Here is a 17,003-nt window from a genome sequence, read left to right as displayed (position 1 = left end):
AGATGCATGGACAGATATGTCCCCCATGGGTCCCAGACTGAGAGACAGCGGGTGTGTATCGTTAGGGAAGACATGCATCACTATACTTGACATTGCATCTCATGGCATTGCACATTTTATTATTGATGAACTTGAACACGTGTTTTGCTGATCTTGTGAGTGTTTCTCTGTGAAGCTTGTGACTTTTGAATATTGAGTTGTTATTGAGAATGTATAAATTGATAGAGTGTGGTTATTGAGTTGTGTGTTTGGTAAACTGTAAACTGTTAGACTGTAGCGTGGAGGTTTGGATATGGTGTAAAGAGTGCCCGTATTTTGTTCACTTAACTTGTGTTTAGAGGTTTGCTTGTTGGGTACCGCGTGGTTTGGTACTCACCCCTTGCTCCTACAAACTTTTGTAGGTTACGAGCCCGGATCTTCGTGATACCTTTCATTCTTTTCATTTCCAAGGCATCTTGTGGAGGGTTGTGAGGTAGTTGCTTGTCATCTCAGCGAACTTTCCTACTCTAGTTTATGACTTTGTTTTTACTTGAAAGACAACTTCATTTTAGACTTATATTTTATTTCGATCTAATATTTACATTAGAGGCTTGTGCACGTGACAACCTGGTTTTGGGGATTGAATTAATATGACTTGGTTTCACAATAGAAATTGTTGCTGGATTGTCATTTACTTCCGCACTTTGTTAGAAATTGGATTTTAGGCTGACTTGTCTTGGTGGGATAAGATGAGGGCCATCACACCTATTTTTGGGTCGTGACAATGCCCCTTGAGAAACCATGTAATAGGAGTTTCTCTAACCGACAACCATCACTTTGAGCCAAAGTGATGATACAACGTATTACCTCACGTTGTTCAAGGACCATCCTATACCTTGTCATCCGTATAAGACCTTACTTAACTTAGTGGATCCACTAGCTCACCTTACGTGACCATCTAAAAAGTATGACCCATCAATTCCCATGTTGGTTACATGGTTTACATTGAGACTTGAGTTAATATGAACTCTCATCCCCACGTCGGTGCTCAATAATACTCCTAAAATGTACTTTACCTCATACTATTAATAGAACTTCTTTCCTTTGAGTTGAGATATTTACTAAACCCGTTAGCTTTAAAAGCTCCTCTTGGAATCAATGTTCCCCTATTTAGTTCAAAACTCTTTTGGAACTTCTTAGTTTCCTTTTAACTTAAATGTGAAAGCATTTATCAACCTTTACGAAATACTTAGTTCCCTTATAACTTTTGAGAAATGAACTCAACTCATAGTCTTTGCTTAACTTGAAACTTAACTCTTAGGGAATACTTAACTTGAGAATATAACTCAACTCTTTACTCTTTCTTGACTTGAATTTAAGTCTTTAAAACAAAGTGAAAACTTTTGAGAAAGACTTTAGAAAACTTTATAACTTTACTTTGACTTGCTTCTTATCTTCTAGACTTGACTCTTAATTTTCCTTGAATTGAAGTATGGATTCAAGGTTCATGATCTCATGTTTATGGATGATTTCGTGATTTTCAACTTGGAGGGTTCATGCGGAATTATGAGCATGAACTACTCAACTCGAGAACTGAAAGGTACTTCTAACTCAAGATTGTTCGACTTATAGGGTTCATGCGAAATTTGGACATGAACAATTCGACTTGAAAGTCAAAGTAACTAGATGGAACTCATGTATATGACTCTCTCATTCATTCTCTTATTTACTTCCTCAAAACTCTAGTTTAAATAAATGATGGATCTCAAAGAATTCACAATTTAAACTTAAAGACTTTCTTCAACTCTACTCTTCACTTTCTCTTGAATGTGAATTGTGAATTTAAGAGTTTTGGTTCATGATATGAAGGATCTAGGTGATATTGTAGACTTATGAATACATTCTCCTCACTCTTATACTCACTTGCTTGAGTCTTGAAACAAGTTACTAGAAGTTGTAGAAGACTCCTCAAAAGAATTTAAAGGGAATCTCTCAAAAGATTCGGAAGAACTCTCAAAACTTAATCTTGACTTTACCTTAAATTTGAATTATTTTTTCAAGGTTATGATTCATGTTATAAATGATTTCTAGGTGTTTAGAAGTAGTTTAAAGTATTTAGAATCAAAAGGAGTGAAGATATACTTTAAGTAAGCTCAAACAGAGTGACCGGGGGCAAACTGGAGGGGGCATGTGACCTTGGGGCTATGGGTGGCACGGGGCGCTAACCCCTGATGGACAGAGATGGGTTTGGGGAGCTCTGGCAGGCGCGCCGCGCCAGGCCCCAACCCAGAAAATTCTGCCAAGCATTTTTGCTCGTTTTCTCATCCTAAATCGCCTAAATTCGAATGTTTTCTTTCCCAATCACTTGGATTCGATTACTTAAATTAATTACACTCTAATATACTGTAAACAACACTAAAATTACTCAATTTGATCTCAAGGAATCATCAAAACTCTAACACAACAAGATTTAGAATGAACTTCAAGAACACCTTTCAAGAACTCATCAAGAACTCTAATCTTTAAAATTTAAGCATGAGATTTAGCTGAAAAATTACATGATTGGTGTGTGGGTGTACTAACCCAACACTATGAAAGCTTACATACCTCTTAGGGATTATACCCATGGTGAAAATCCGCAACTACACTGAAGACTCGACGAACACCTTCATCCTTGCCTCTTTTCTTTTCTTGCCTCATCGTCAACTCTCAACTAAAATACTAGGTTCTTAAGGATCAAACCCCTAAAATATGACTAAAAACGAGTTAAGTCTGATTGGGTAAGGAAAGGACTAAAATACCCCTCACTATTTTCGTCTAACTTTCCTTAGCTGGACAGTCTAACTTCAAAAGGTCATATCTCACTCATCCAAGCTCGAAATTTAGCAAACTCAGCGGATATGAAAAGATAATTCAAAGATAATTCCAATGGTGTCTTGTAGAATACCTAAATCTTCCTGTAATGAGAGTTATGGTCATTTGAAGTTGACCCAAAACTCATACTTAGCTCAACTTGCAAAATTTTAGATATTGCTATTTTCAATTTATTTTTGGAACTCTTGGTGATAAATCTAGTGAAATGGCCTTAATAATTAAGAAATATTTAATTTCTTGGTGAAATATCACTCACTACGATTAACGAATCAAGTTTTAGTTCGAAAAAAGTTTCTGGGGTGTTATGGAATATCTTAACTACCCCAAGGCAAAACAACATGTCATATTTGAAATGTTTAAGTTTGCCCAAGGATGTCATTCTACCAAGAGGATCATTGTAGGATTGGTACACCCGATCCACCACTAGGAATTCCCCCATGGATATAAAAACATATGTGACTTAAAAGTGAATCATACTCCAAATATTTTACAACACGAATAAGGTGGTCACATAAGAATATACAAAACCAAGGTTGAATAACACTAAATATTTCTTTGATAATGCTCATATTAAATATTTCCATTCATCTAACTACATCCCTCAATTTTTAGCCACCTAAAATCAACCAGTCTGATCCTCATTATAATCATACACATACACAATTTATCAAACCCCACATACTCTCATAGTACTGTAATAAAGCCACCATTATTAGCATTAACAAACATTCTGACCGCACTAACCACTTACATTATTTTTTCAAATTGACACTAGTATTAAGTCTTCTTAACAAATGTATTATCGCCTCCAAAATTTCAAACTATGGCTACTGGTCTTTCCATTTAAGCATTACAAGAAAAATACAATTTTCACACAAGGCGCACTAATTTAAAATTCGGAAAAGGGTCTAAAATACCCTTGAAGTATTGAAAATGGTACAAAATTACCCTTCATCCACCTATTGGCTCCAAAATGCCCTTTTCATCCACCTATTGGCTCCAAAATACCCTTGTCATCCACCTTTGATTTCAAAATTGACCACTTATTTAATGATTTTAAATCTAAACTATTTAAATATTTTTAAAATACTTGATGTACAACTATTGGTTATAATTTAATTTATTTGTATTATTTATAAACCAACCCACTACCCACCCATTACTAACTAAACCCCAGCCAATTAAAAATCCAACTATAATATCAAAATCGTCATAAACACTACTAAAACACGATGAAATTATAGATTAATGAAAATGACATCCAAAATTATTCGAGTCCGAATCGATGCCCCAATTAAATTTATGTTGAGCCGCTTATTTAGGAGTACACTTTCAATTTGATTCTCTTTCAAGATTGAATTAGAAATTTATGATTAAAGGTAAAGAAGTAATACATCCCGAACTAATTCATGCACTTTTTTAAAATATAATTTTATAAATATTTATGATTTGTTTTAAAATTTTTAATATATTATTTTCAAAAAAAGTTATCTATGAAGTAACATCACATAATTGAGACGTAAGAATAATTAAGATGAACATAGTCAGACTTTTAAGTTTATCGGTAATTTTTATTTAGACACTTGAATGTATGATAATTTACTTCTATAGATTTTTTCGTCTCAAATTTTTTAAAACACTCAATTGGCAGTAGCTTTTGTATTATTGCATTAATAATGTGAGTTATTTATTAATTTGGAGGGTTTAATTAGTAATGGATGGGTAAAGGATTGATTTATAAATTATAGTAATAAGTTAAATTATAACAAATAGTTGAGCGCCACGTATTTAAAAAAAATATTCAAATAGTTTAAATATAAAACCGTTAAATAAGTGGTCAATTTTGAACCAAAAAGGTGGATGACAAGGGTATTTTGAATCCAATAGGTAGGTGGGAAGGGTATTTTGGAGCCAATAGGTGGATGGAGGGTAATTTTGTACCATTTCCAATACTTTGAGGGTATTTTAGACCCTTTTCCGTTTAAAATTTGAAATTACATTCCCATCAAGATACAACAACACAATCACATACAATGTCAACTTCACACCATCTTTCACATATCATTTTTCAACTACCATTCATACCATCATGTACCTCATGCTAAAACTCAAAGAAATTCTTGGTCACTCCGATAATTTTGTATACTATTAGTTCATTACCTCTACTCACCGCCAATGTCTATGTAACACATCATAACAGTCCATGTTGTCTCATAAATATAGTAGTTTCAATCCCCTCAAAATTCTCAATGACCATATATAATTGTAGGTTCATACCGTTGCGTATCCATAAGTCACCTAACATAATTTGAACCATTTAGCTCCACATAACAACACATACTCTTACACACCTCACTGTTTTCACCCAAATTAAAACTCAATCTTCATAAAAATTACTGATAAATCCCTAGTAAGTCTACACCGAACCAATTCACAATCATAGTCATAATAGAACTTATATATGTCAATTCATAGATCCTACAACTCCAAACCAAGAGACTATATGAGAAGTCTGATTCTTTTATGTCTCTAAAATTCTTCCCATGACACAAAATTCTTAGTATCTTGAACCCTTTAATACACAAGACTCTTATTCTTTTTATTGACTCGTACACCAATCTTATTCTTTGGCCAATAACTCTTGACTTTTTTACCTTATCCTCAAAATAAAAACAATAAATGAAACCCTTCCTCAGGTCCATTAAAAATTAAAATAACATACTTCATGACTTTTATCATATACAATTCCTTCCAAATGTTCAGTATTCAATAGGATTCATCATTTCTTACCTTATCTAATCAATACCTTGACAAAACATACTATCACGAACATAAACTCACCATGAAAAAGTTGAATTTTGATCCCAACCATGTAACCAATCTCATTATCTACCAACATTAGCTCATACATAGAATATCTTTATGGATTCATGTATATTAGTCTATAATTGATCGCCTTTATCGATCTTATCGTATCCTTCGTTAAAAATTCAAGCGTTCCATTTACCAAACTAAAAATCAAAAGAGAACTTATCATCACACTTGAGCGGAACATTTACATACTCATTTCTCAAGTCCTATCCTATAATTTTTAACCAATCTGATATACTCATGAAACTATTACCATAACCATGATAAAATGTATGACACCACATGTTTGTAAACCCAATTCTCAACCTCCTGAAGATACCTCTTGAGCCCTTGCAATTAGAAAAAAAAACTTCTTGTTCTCACCTCGATCTGAAGGCTACACTATATCCCACATTTTTTCCAATATGACTAGCTCCTTTAAATTCTACTCGAAAGGTATCCCAACATCTCCTAAAACTTTTCACAAAACCACGCTACTCACTAAATAGAAAAAAATCACACTTAGATACTTCCAAGTTGGTATACATACAAAATTAATTTAACCCACAATCCTTATCATATAGTTGCATCTTAGTCACTATTCATTATGAACTTTTATTATCATTTTGAGTTGTTAGCCCTTGACATCAACGTATCCATTTTCACGTACCACTAGTACCATATTGTGAAGTCTGTTAAATCCACCATTAAAACATATTATATCTATCGTGAAGATTGATTTCAAATAGCCTACACATTATTGCCCCATTAAGTAACTAACATACACTATCAAATATGTTCAGTCTCTCGTCCAAAGCGATATGCATCCCTTTGTAGATCAGGTCAATAACACAAGTAACACATGCTCTTACTCTAAACAAGCAAATATTGACCATTATAGTAGTCATATTATGAGCCTTTTTGATATACACTCAATCTATGAAACCGTAGTAGATATTCTAACATCAATTTGTGCAATCATTCTCATCATTCTCTAAGTAATTCATACATGTTACGACAACAATACCAATTGTATTTTCCAAGGTTACATTATTCATTATATAGCCATCTTTTAAGCATTCTACTTTCAATTGTTGCCATAACATGCATGAATTACTTAGAGAATGATAAGAATGATTTCACAAATTGATGTTAGAATATCTACTACAGTTTCATAGATTGAGTGTATATCAAAAAGGGTCATAATATGACTACTATAATGGTCAATATTTACTTGTTTAGAGTTAGAGAATGTGTTACTTGTGTTATTGACCTGATTCTACAAAGGGATGCATATCGCTTCGGACAAGAGACTGAACATATTCCCTACAAAGGGATGCATATCGCTTCAGACGAGAGACTCTAAATGTCGTATATACCACACAAGTACTATTCTCTTTACTAGGGTAACTAACCTTACTGAACCCATTCAAATTTCTAAACATTATTAGTCTGACCAAGCCTCCTTTCAATAACTCTATCACTTCCAAACTAGATCTAGACTCCAATCCATACACAATACCCCAACTACCCATATGAGTAACTACACACGAGTTATTACAATAAGTGAGAGTGAATGGAGTGAAGCGATAAGAATCAAAATCGGATTAAGTTTGCACGATACAGATCCAAGAAGTGAAGATTTTTTCTTAAAGTCACTATAGTCTCTCAAAGATAAGTACAGACGTTTCCATATCTATCCTCTAGAATCTACTTAAACTCGACTTGTACAAACGTGAGACCTATGAACCTATAGCTCTAATACCATTTTGTTACGATACAAAAATAGACGTGATGGAACTCTTCTTTTTCCACGAAGAAAAGTCAGCCTAAAACTCAATCATTACAATAAAATGCTGAAATTTTATAATAAGTTCAAAAATACCCCCAAAATTTGGTTTGTCCGGTGTACAAGCCTCTAAAATAATACAATTGAATCAAACGAAAATACAAGTTTCATACGACATTGTTTCTAGAGTAGAATTAAACCTTAAACATGAGTAAGAAAGTTTGCTGAGATGACAAACAGCCACCTCACAAATCTCTATGAAGCCTTGGAAAAGAAGAGAATATATTACAAAGGTCCGGGCTAGTAACCTACAAAAAATATAGAAGCAAGGGGTGAGTACCAGACCACACGACACTCAACAAGCAAACCTCTAAGCACAACTTAAGGGAACAAAATTTAGGTACTCCTACCACCTGAACCGAACCTCCACAACTACAACCTGCATACAACCAACCCAACCTAATAGTTCACAGTTTACATGACACACAGCTCAACAACAACACTCTAACAATTCCATATCCTCAACAACAAGCTTTTTATTCATCAATCACAACTTCCACAAAAAAGGCACTCACAATATCAACAACACAAGATCAAGTTCATCAATGATAAAAGTGTGCAATGCGATGAAATTCAATGTCAAGTATAATGATGAATGTCTGACCTAGTGATACACCCGCTGTCTCTCAGTCTGGGATCCATGAGGGACAAATCTATCCATGCATCCATCGCGTCATGCAATACGACCCCCTATAATAGTAACCATCGCGATGTGTGATACGTCCCTCAAAATATAGTATCCATCACAGCGCGCGATACGTCCCTCGAAATGATACATCCTCTTTAATTTCTTATTCTTTCAATGCACATAACACTTGTCATAACCATCTCTCAAAATAATGCAAATGACATGTTCATTCAAATAATGATGAGATGATCATTTTCATAACAAGGCAAAATTTATAAAAATACACCCGTGATACAACATCAACAAATAAGCAATAAGCATTCAAATTATTCTCAAACATCACACACCAACAATTTATCACATTACCTTTTTATTACCATTTTTCATCATTAAAATTACTCAACATGACCAAGTCAACCCATCACACATTCTCATTACTCCTAGATACATGTTATAAGGAAATACAATAATTTCAAAGACTTAACAAGGGTTTAGAAATCCACTTGCCTTAGTCATTTGAAATAATCACTCCAAGACTTTGAGCTTTTCCTTTTCGTTGAGCTTCAAAATCGATGCAATCTATTCAAGTATATATATTCACAATAACGTTTCGAAACTAACAACACTCACATTATTATGTGTTTAATTTTGACCTAAAAATTCACCCAAATTTATAACTAAGTTCCTAATCTTGATGTCAATTAATATGTTAACTTGCATATTTACCAAATTTCAAGCTTAGGTTAACTTTCAATTTCTCAAATACCAAATCTTGTTCTAAGATCCCTAGACCAAAAACCTCAATTTATCAAATTTATTGTGATAACCCAAAATTTCAAATAATGTGTTTCGTAACTCTGACCAATAGAAACTAAACCTATTGTAAATTAATTATATATACATAATCAATAACTATTGATTGATTTTAACAAGTTGTAGTCACCATTAGTCAATTACGTATATAATATGTTTACCTATTATATTATGTATTCTCTCAAGTTCAAACCAATAACAACGTAATTGAGTCATTCCCTTTCTATCAAAAATATATAAATAAGTTTAATTGGGCTTACACTATACAAATTCAAATAATTGGCTTTTTTAATTAGGAACTTCAGGTCATTAGCTGTAGCATAGACTTTATTAAAATATTATAGAAGTTTTGTTGACAAACTTTTTACAAAAACCCACTTCCATAACTATGATTATCCACCAATACTTATCATCCTATTTACACCATCAACAACAACTTACGGTTCTTAGTATATAGACCAAATAGCCGACTAAAATGTGTACAATCGGAACACGAGGAAGATTCCACCCTTCAACCAATCCATTTATTATGATTACTATACATACTCTCATACACTAATATTACGAATAATAAGTAACAATTAGATAGGTTTTTACCTGAAAGCACTGTCGCTTCCTCTTTTGAAATTGAATGTCGTCGTAGGGTTTCTCTCTTTCTTGTTATGACTAAAAGAAATAATCACCATCTTATTTAATTCTAGTTTTTATTATTTTACATGGGTTAAGTGGTATTAAATAAACTATGTAACTTGGTGCATTAATCACCAACTAATAAAAATTGATTGTTTAAATACCTGTCAATTAAATTATCATAATTATCAAATAGCTCAAAAATTTCCAAAAATAATTTTCCGGGTCATTACAATTTCCCAACCTACGACTACAAGCTTTAAGAGTCAACCTGAAACATTCATTACCCATGGGAAGTGTACATGTTGACCGGACTCAACCAAATCAAAATACAATTTAGATATGGTTATTTTGTAGGCCTAAAAATCAGTGAGAAATGTACTGATAAAGTATTGAGCACCAATTTAAAAATGGTCTCGGGCTCAAAGAAATTAGCTTCTTTAAACTTATTGAAGAAGTCTAACTTAGGAACTTTGGTCATTTCACCAAAATACTTTTGGATAAGTCTATTTAAAATAGTTGAATTTGAAACAAAGTCGATAAGGAGTCCACATTTGAGATCAGTTACTGCTGTGAATTCCTTAATCCCAAAACGTAGTACTGACCGTTTATTTTGACGATAAACATGTCGTATTACTGACTGTTTATTTTGATAATAAATATGTCGTCTATAACGTTTTCGATTTCAAAAAAGTAACAAATTGTGCAACAAGTGACATTGAATCTTTATTTGGGTAGCTCATAAAATATATCAAATGGTGTTTGTTCGGAAAATTTATGAAACCTCTCATGCCCGAAGAAACTCAACAGATCACCAAAAACGTGTATGTTTATGCATGAAGACCGGTGTGTGTATGTCTTCCTTGCCTATAAAATAAAATTATTTTTACTGAATGATTCATAACAACATTATTCATGTGTTATTTCAACAACAACTTTACTTTATAATAAGTTATAATTAAATCATATCACAGAAATTATACCAAAAATAAATCAAATTCATAATATATATATATATATATATATATATATATATATGTATATATATATATATATAAAATACATTATATCAGATTTGAAAACAAAATTCACACCAATATTATTCAAACATCATACCAGATTCATATGCACAGTGACATTTAATAAGCTACTTTCATAAATTTATCAAATTACAATAACTAATTTTCAAAACAACATTTAATATTAATTTATACCAGTTTCATACCAATGTTAAAAGTTAAAATACATTAATATAAAAATTGAAAAAAGAAATATTCCTATTAGGAAAAATCTCAATTTCATACCAATGTTAGTCATAATTCGTACAAAACAAAAGTAATTTAACAAACCATACTAAAATCAACAAATTGGGCTACTGATATCAAATCAATTTCATACCAACAAAGTCAGATTCATACAAATATTATTCAAATTTTGTACAAGTTTCACCCAAATAAAAGTTTCGAAACGACAATTAGCATAATGTAATATTTTAAGCAAAAAATCACTAATTTGATTAATGTGAAAATAAATTTAATATAATACTTATCCTAACAATTTTTTTTATATTTTTTGGATATTGGGTTTTTGATTCCTTTTTTTTGTTGTTCTTCTTGTTGATGGTTTTGAAGATTTAGCAACTTCGTCATTTATAGCTTTTTTTGTTTTTTTTTTATCTCATTTACATAATTCGAATATGAATCAATGGGTTTCTACAATTTTACCCTTCCTCTTTTTTTCCTTTTGATTTGTAGGACTTACCATTTTTTTGCTTTGTTTTTTTTCTCCTTTTGATTCTTCGATCGAGGAGAACCACCCTTTGTCAAAATGACGGCAGAATTTGAGTCAATATGTTTCCGTAGAAGTTGTTTCAACTAATTGAGGCGTTAAAATTGTTTTCTTCAACATGATGATGATGAGAAACGGAATGGGAGGGACGATTGTAAATGTGAGGTAGTGGGGTGGTGGCGTGTAGTATTGAATAGGTGTAGGGGAGGGATTAACGTGAATGAGTGGTTTGGAGTGTAATGTAATCAAGAAACTATAATCAATATAAGTTCCTAAATTTAAGTAACTGATAGTTACTTATTTTAAAAAAGAAACTGCAATCAAATTAATTAAATATTACTCCATCCGTCTCAATTTATGTGACTTACTTTCTTTTTTAGTCAGTCCCAAAAAGAATGACACAATTTATATTAAGTAACAATTTTACTATAAAATGACTGTCGCGCCCCATTATTCGCAAAAACGGGTTTTGTGCACGACCTAACAACTCTTTTGGGATTTTCAGTTTAAGGAGTCGCCACCTAACGAATTAAGGCGCGTTAGGGCACCTATCAAACCTAACTAAGTCTAGCTAAGGTCAACGAGCCAGAGATCAGGGTAAGGGTTCAAATTACCTCGAGGGGAAGGTGTTAGGCATCCCTCGAGGTCCACAAATGTGGGTCCCGGCCGTGGCTCATGCAATCTATGTGGGGGTTACAAGTAGCAACTAAGGTCACTTCATTTATTAGTTTATTTAAGTAACATGCTTGCTAGGTGATAAGAAATATGAAACAAATAAGACCATTTTATTTTTTAATTAATTAATTCATAAAGGCTAGGTGATAACAAATATTGACAATTAAAATCATTTTTGTTAAATCTAACATGTGAGACTAGGTGATATATCAACAAATTGAATCAAATAGCTCATTATTATCTTAATTAATATTTAAATATGCAAGTCTAAGTGATAAAATATTAAATAATTGAGAAATAAATTCATTATTTTTTTGAATTAATTGTTTAAGCATTCAAAAACTAAGTGATAACAATAAATGAACATTAAATAAAAATTTAAAAATAAGCGAAGGGATAGAAAAAAAGGCAAATAAATAAGCAATAAGTTTTATTATTTTTATTTTAATCTTCCCCAAATAAATTACTTAACAATTAAGACTACTTCAAATATTTATTATTTGAGCATACGATCTATGTGATAAACAAATATTGCAAATATTAAGCAATTAATAAAGAGATAAACGAAAGACATAATGTGCACAAAAGATATAGAAGATAGCTCGATTTTATTATGTTACACCAAACAAGAATAATGTGTTCGAAAGTAAAGTTTTGAAAAATTGAGCAAGTTTTGAATAGAAATTTTATATTAAAAAAATTTTTGTTTCTTTATAGGGGTGATGCCACGATATTATTAATCGCGGTCCTCCACCATAGAAACAATTTTGATTTGAGGTCGGTCTTAGAAAAATAACAAATAGTTTATATTTTGAAAATGATTTAAAATATTCAATTTGCATATAGGCACATGAATATTTACATATAAATACACATAATTCCTTCAAAAATCATGGGTAGGTGGTACTTCCGGGGACGGACCGGTTTAATTTAAAAATTGGAACTAGACCTCGTAATTCCTTTGACTTTCCCACTAACGATAGGTTAGGAGATAGTGCTTATAATTAATTTTTAAAAGTAAACAATGTCATAATCAATCCAAAATTTTAAAGGAGAATTGAACAATGACTTTTAAAAAAATTACAAGAAAACTTTGTAAAACGAAAACTAGTAGAACATTAATGTAGTAAATTTATTAAATACAAAGATTTTAGTATGAAGTATATTTAAAATCCAAGTAATTTGTTAAATGCATCAAATGATTTATTTTATTATCATTATTATTTTAAGAAAACAACATATTGCATCATAAGTGCGGAAATCTTCAAGAGGACAAATAAGATTACTAATTAATAATATTAGCTAATTTAAAAGGGGGGCAAAAATATGCAAAACCAATTTTATTGGAGTGGGTATGCTAAAAATTTATTTAGAAACCTACAAACATAATTTCTAGGTGAACATGTGGAAATTAGTAAGGTTTACATTAACAATCATGACATCGATACTTTTACAAGGTTCGCTTTCTCTTGTTAAGTTCATTAGCATGCTAAAAAAAATTATTAACATATAAAAGCTAAGATCTAGGTTACTAATTTTATTAATATTACAAGCTCCCATTGGTTCAAACTAATTAAACAAGGCAAACAAATAATTGATTTTCAATAGACTATTTGGGTGATTCCAATATGTTGCCTATTCTAATGACATTAGTAATAGACGGAAAATTTATATCAATCACATAGTAAAAAATATAATAAGCAAAGAAAACAATTAGCATGTATATATATCCCCCTCCCCATATAGCCAATTCCCCAAATCTTATATCATATATGAGAGCTTCAGTGTTATACGAATATTACAAAAAGGTTAAATAAATACATAAGAAATATATTCAAATATGAATTAGACAAATGATCTCTCTTGTTCAACTTGAACTTCAAGTTTGAAACCTGTCAAAGCAATCACATAACTACACAAGTAATCAAATTTATTTAGACAAGATGAGACACATATGTAATTACTAAACAAATTATACATAACAAAAGGAATAGAACAATAAGCTTACACAAATATACGAATACAAAAAAAAATATAATATAAATGCTAATTAAGAATACTAACCGGTTAAGCAGATTAGGAATGGTAGCAATGGAAACAAGTTGATCCATCCTTTACTGGAACAAAACCAAAGTAGCAAAGTAGTTCTTGAAAGTTACCGAAAACTTATTTCGTTCAAGAGTAGCAAGAGAGTAATGAGAGAGTTAAGAAGTCTAGTTCTTGTGTGGAGAGAGAATGAATGAGTTGATGAGAGAACTTGTTATGAAAGATGTGTGTGTTAAAAGAATGCAAAGGGGTCTCTTATATAGTAGAAGAGGGGGAACAAATAAGGTAAGCAAATATTTTTTAAGGAATCAATTAATATTCTATTTTCCTTATTATAAAGGAGGACTAAATCAGAAAATTTTAAAATATTTCATTACCAAATATAAACAAGTAAATTAAAAAATAAATAAAAATAATAATATTATTTTTCCTTAGAGAGAGGGAAAACAGTGAGGTAAAATGGTTCACCGGTTATTATTATTTTGATTACATCAAGAGGGAATAAAAATATATTCTACTAAATATATAAGCAATCTATTCCAATTATCAAGGGAGCAATATTAGCAAACCAAATAAGTCAAGAAATCTAGCTCATATACGAATAAGAAACAAATACTTTTAATGCATACAATTGATCTCAAAGTCACAATTTTGTCACTAGCAAATGGTGACCATATTATTAAAAGGGAAAGGTTAAGAACTATGTGTGCCTGCAATTAATCTAAAGAACTCTAACTTTAAGAACTAACAACCCATAAACGATTAAATTCAAAACTTTAAGATCTAATCAGTAAGTTTTCATCCTTAATGGTGATATGCATAACAACATTTATATTCTAAAATCCAAGACAAATTATAAATGAAAGAAGAACAAACATTACCAAAAGATGAGATAATAAAGTTAAAAGAATGTACCCGGATGAATCTTTTAAAGATCCGTCTTTTTCACAAACTTGATTTTCCAAAAGCTCTCGCCGGAGCTCGCTGCTTTGTTGCTGCTTCTAGCCGGCCGGAGCTGCTGGTTGTTGTCGTAGCTGGCGACGTTCCTCCTTGCCGATGGTTCGCTGCTGGTTGTCGCTAGAGATGCTGTCATTTGCCGGAGTTCGTTGCTGCTGGTCGTAGCTGCTGTCCGGAGTCACTTTCCTGCTCCTCGCCAGACTGTTGCTGATTTTTTGCAGCTATTGGGCGCCTGGCAGCTCGCTGCCAGAGAGAAGATAGAAGGGAGGAGGGAGAGAAGAAGAAGAAGAAGCGATGGGCCAAAGGAAAGAAAGAGATACAGGCGGCCAGCAATTGCTGGCCCTTGTCGGAAAAAGATAGATGGGAGGTTAGCTGGTGGCGCTTGATGAAGCAGGAGAGAGGGAGAAGGAGGCTGCCTGGCGGCCATCCTTGCCGGATAAAATGGGGGGAGAGAGGGGAGGAGGATGGCTGGTCGGAAAAAGGGAGATACGGAGGAGTAGCGACGGGAGAGGGAGAAAGGGAGGAAGAGAACGAGTTGGAGAGAGGGAGAAGGGGAGGAAGGGTGAGCAGCGGTGCTGCTTGGTGTTCCCGTCCGGCTGTCTCCCTCGCCGGAAAAAATGGAGGAGAGGGAGAGAGAAAGGAGAGGGGAGGCGGCTGGAGAGGAAGAGGAGGGAGAAGAATAATTTAAAATTTTAGGTTTTGGGTCTTTTGGTGTTAAAAGAGAGATTAAAAAAAGTTGATCTCAACCGTTAGATTAGATAGAGATGGAGTGTTAGGATTAGATTTAGGAATTATTTTTTTAAGATGGATGGATGAGATTAAAGGATGAAAAAAAATCAAATTGGTTAGAGGATTGTAATGGCTAAAATTGTAATAAAGTCGGCTAGAATCTAAAGGAAGAGGATGGTTATAATTGAAATAAATTTTGAATTGGAGTGGCTAGAATTGAAAGAAATTAGAATAGAATGGGTTGAGATTTAAATAATTTTAAGGAAAGTGTAGGAATTACTATTTAATTGAAATACTACATAAATTAAAATATTTTTTATATAATTGAAAATCATTTAAATTTTTAAAACATTTGAAATTCATTATAATTTTAAAATATTATAATATTTACGATAATTTTATAAAGTGAACGATACTAAAATATATAATTTTCAAGAAAAAAATCGACTAAAATTTTAAACTTTAAATACGTATTTAATCGAATAGTATTCCTAAAAATGGTTAAAGGTCGGTCAAAATTGGGTGTCAACAGCTGCCCCTTGGTTGATTGACAATGAAGAATAAATTGTTAGGCAACCAACATTGACTTAGTAGCCGATTTTTTCCGACCGACGAGAGATATCAGTAAGATCAATTGAAACGATGTAGAGTTGAAAAAGGGTACGACCGAGACTTTGGTATTAAGTCGCCTACATATCTCTGGTTATATGAGAATCAGGTCGTGTGTAGTTGTAGATTCATGAGCAAATGAAACTCTTAAAAATTGAAAGAGCGCTAAGGTATTTGAAAAGCACGATATCGACTTGAATGGATAAGATTAGTGCAGCGAGAAGAGAGATGGAGAGGCTAAAAGAACTATGACAGAAAAGCAGGATGAGCATGATAGAGTGATGTTATTAGCCTTTGAGCAAGGTTCGGAGTATGAATAGCAAAGAATTGATAGGGTCTTTGTTGTGATAGATGATAGCATGATAATTGTAATCAAGGGGCAATCGATCATATCTGCAAATTCTAGATAAAATGTTAGCTTATAAATAGATAAAGTATGAACAATAATGATAAAATATGAGTTCTAAATAAATGACAAGAGGTGATAAAAAGCGTATCTGCTTTGAGATGCCCTTGTAGACTTTGGCTTAACTTGTTGAAGAATTGCAACCCATCTCCGAAGGTTAAAGTCAACCT

At 32.4% G+C, this 17,003-nt stretch overlaps 1 long non-coding RNA gene across 1 annotated transcript; it reads right to left on the bottom strand.

The window, feature by feature from the left end:
• Positions 1–13,780: 13,780 nt before the first annotated feature.
• Positions 13,781–15,761, bottom strand: LOC114077273. The gene is made up of 2 exons (XR_003578384.1): positions 14,151–15,761; positions 13,781–13,978 (listed from the first exon to the last, which is right to left on the bottom strand). It is a non-coding gene; the product is annotated as an uncharacterized LOC114077273 (long non-coding RNA).
• Between the last annotated feature and the right edge of the window lie 1,242 nt (positions 15,762–17,003).

Source organism: Solanum pennellii, chromosome 5, assembly GCF_001406875.1.
Source record: "Solanum pennellii chromosome 5, SPENNV200".
Classification (NCBI taxonomy): domain Eukaryota; kingdom Viridiplantae; phylum Streptophyta; class Magnoliopsida; order Solanales; family Solanaceae; genus Solanum; species Solanum pennellii.
Note: the sequence above shows the minus strand (reverse complement) of the source record. Positions and strands in the feature narration are given on the sequence as shown.